Raw genomic sequence first — 3526 nt, forward strand, 5'->3', positions numbered from 1 at the left:
TATATTACTATTTATATATTATTTAATTATATATATTTGTAAGAAAAAAATTGAAGTCTTATCAAGTGGCACGCTAGCATAAGTAGTATCGGAAAAGAAAAGATAAATAATTCCCTCACGAAGAATCGAACGGTAGCAACACGCGTGAGAAGCATAGAATTAGGAATTATGTATTTTAGGAATTTAAAATTTCCTAAAATACATAATTTATTGACTAAATAATAACAGTTTCTGTTAAAACTTTGACAACCGCTTTTCGAAAAAACTTCTTCGCTTGGCGCCGGCAGCGCTACTTCAGACTTTTCACTCGACGCCGGCAGCTTCGCTTACGACCAGCGGATCTTGAAAGTAGTAGCCCGGTATGACGACCGATATTTCGACGTTTTGTTTATGAATTTTTTTAAATATGAAAATAAAATGAGACCGTCAAAATCAAGTTTTTCTAAATTTACCAAATTTTCCCAGTTTTCCTTTATTTGAGTGGACTATTCATATTCATAGTAATGACGAGAATTTACTAGTATTGCCTGATTTTCCGCTTTGACGGTAACATATATATATTTAAATACATCATACATATCATAAAGATAAAAAATGAAAGATAAATTTAATACATGTTAGGAAGGATAAAATATAAAGAATAGTGTTGCCCGTATAAAATACGTTAACATTCTGTAGTTAAAATAAGACTTTCGTTCTATTCACATGCTGAGCAAGTTGTTAATGTGATTAGAATAAAAATTCCCAATAATAATATTTCTACAATACTATATTCTTTATATAATTTTTTTAATGTTATAATAATATAATTTTTAATGAATTATATAATAAATTTTATATTGTATCGCAAATGAGTCATTAAAATTAAAGAAAATAAAAACTCAGCGATACAAATTTCTCATTTAAAATTATACTAATATTTCTCATCATTCGCCTAATACTACATTTCTTTACGATCACATTGCCGTACTTGATGTATAAACCGTTTAAAAAAATTGAACTTCGTTAAATCTTGACAACAGATATAGGTCAGTAATAGTCATATATCTTTTCACGAATTATATTATTTTTACGAGATTTTTATCGATTTTATATACTTGTTTCTCTTATATTTTTTTGGAGCAGGTTTAGCCATATACAGGTTTATACATATATGTATGTATATGCAATCATATAACACTTCCTTCTATAATTGAAATTTAATCGAAAAAATCATCTCTCTTTTTTCTAATTTAAAAAACTCGGCATCTAACATTTCGTTAAATTTGAAAAAAATAAGAGCGAGATAAAGAAAGAGAGAGACAGAGAGAAAGAGAGAGAAAAAAATTTGACTACGTAATCGTCGTTTTAAGTAAAATTATAAAAATAAAAGCACTTTTTGCGAAATCGTAAAAATGATATCGTATACATTACCTTTTTCCCGATCATAATCCAACGCTCACGAAAAAAATGTCTAAAGGATAGAGTAACCGACTTCGTTACGATACGACGACCCGTGAATTTGTTAAAGTGTCGTCAAGCTTGAGTCACAAAAGGTCAAACAGCTTTCGTCCTCCTAAGAAAAGTTCGAGAGAAAAAGAGAGAAGAGTAAAGGAGTGGAAGAGTACATAGAGAAGAGTAAAGGAGTGGAAGAGTACATAGAGAAGAACGTTAAAGCTTCCATTTCACAAACACATTGATCTTTCGGAAAGTTTTGTTAGATTCTTAATGGGATCAGAAAGAAAAAGTAGAAAAAAAAGAAATTTATCATTATTTTTAAAGTTTCGTTGTGACTCAACCGTATTTTCTGATTTTTATCAACGATAAGCTTTTCTTTTTTACTTACGAAAACCTTGCTGATAGCCCAAGAGTAGATAGTAAAGTATAAGAGTTATAACTGTAGTATAGTAATAATAAAAATAATAACAATAGTAGATTTGATGATAGTAATAATAAAAATAATAACAATAGTAGATGTGATGGTAGTAATAATAATAGTAGTAGCTAGTAATAGTAATCATAGCAGTAGAGGTGTGATAGTAATAATAGTAGTGATGATAATTGTAGTAGTAATAGTGATTAATAGCAGTTGTAGTTATTGTAGTAATAGTAAGTAATAGTAGATACAGTAGTAGTAAAAGTAATAGTAAAATAAATGGATAGTAGAAATAATAATTAGTAGTGACATTAATAATAGTAGAAGTAGCTTGTCATTGTAGTAATAATAGAAATATTAGCAAGGTTGCAGTAACGATTAGTAATAATAGGATAATAGTAATAGTAGAACTGTATAACGGTTAAGCCTACTACGTGAGTGATGCTATCACCGAAAGTTTTGCGCCTTTATTTTACTCTCATCCTACGTACACGACCCTCATTTTATCGATTTACTCGGCACCCCTCTTCTTTTTCTTCCCCACCCTATACAGTGCTTCACCCGTTACCCCTACAACACCTTTTGTTCCAATTTCTCACGCTCTCACTCGACAAAATCACAACCCATGAAAAACAACAGCTCTCGATCTATACAAATGCTTGGGTGAAGTAAAAAAAGCATGAATTTTGCATCTAGTGTTTTTCTCTTCCCTTTCGTTTAGTTTCCTCATTTATTTTTCCTTATGCATCTCTCTCTTTCTATTCCTAAATTTATATTCTTCTGTTTTGACCTATTGTCTTAAGTATTGATAGCATGAAAAAGCGTAACTTTCTTGGATAGTAATGCTTGTTGAATATTTTAACTTTTTTTAGCATCGCGAATTTGTCAATAAAATAAAAAAAGGAAACACAAAGACAATACAACTTCTCATTTAAAATTATACATATTATATAAATAATGCCAATTTTTTTGTATAACACGAAAAATCCAACTTTTCTGGGAATGTCTAAAAACCTTAAAAACACCTAATGAATACCACGCATAAATAATACCTTGTAATAATTAAGAAGATATTTATTTTACTTTGATGAGCGTAAATATTGCTAATAAATAATATTTATTATTGCTTAATATAATTATAATTTTCAAATCGTTTGTCATTTACGTGAACTGATATTTTCTAAAAAAATGTTTACATAGCAATTATTTCTGGATTACGCCAGAAAAATATTTTCTTGTATTTATTTCTTTGCAACAGAATGCAAATATTACGATTACAACAAACAAGTTTATTTATCGAAGAAGCTGTTTCGTTATACTTCCATAATAAATAAATATTTGCGTAGAAAACATTTGTAGGATGTCACACAAATGATTCTTTAAAAAAAGTTCAATTATTCGATAAGAAAAAAATTCACATTTGCGAAACAATCATATTTTCTGTACCATTTCGAATGAAAGGAAGTATCGCTTACCTATTTCTTTCTTACAACAGATTAATTATTTACTTAGATTATTGTTGATGCGACCGATGCCTTAATCGGTACTCCAGTGGATAGTAGTGAATCGAAAAATGCCCTTACGGGTGATATCGAGATTCTTTATTAATGGGAAGGAGGATAGGAAAATAAAAACACAATAACAAATATATTTGAGCCCAGTCAGTACTAA

General features: G+C 29.1%; 1 long non-coding RNA gene across 1 annotated transcript in view; it reads right to left on the bottom strand.

Moving 5' to 3' along the window:
- Nucleotides 1–3526, bottom strand: part of LOC106790184 — a 108743-nt gene that overhangs the window by 90704 nt on the left and 14513 nt on the right. The window contains exon 2 of the long non-coding RNA XR_001382060.1: nt 1414–1555. This is a non-coding gene — a long non-coding RNA (uncharacterized LOC106790184). The remainder of the gene's footprint in view (nt 1–1413; nt 1556–3526) is intronic.

The sequence above is a fragment of the Polistes canadensis genome, unplaced genomic scaffold (assembly GCF_001313835.1).
Source record: "Polistes canadensis isolate GaletaPanama2010 unplaced genomic scaffold, ASM131383v1 scaffold_220, whole genome shotgun sequence".
NCBI lineage: Eukaryota > Metazoa > Arthropoda > Insecta > Hymenoptera > Vespidae > Polistes > Polistes canadensis.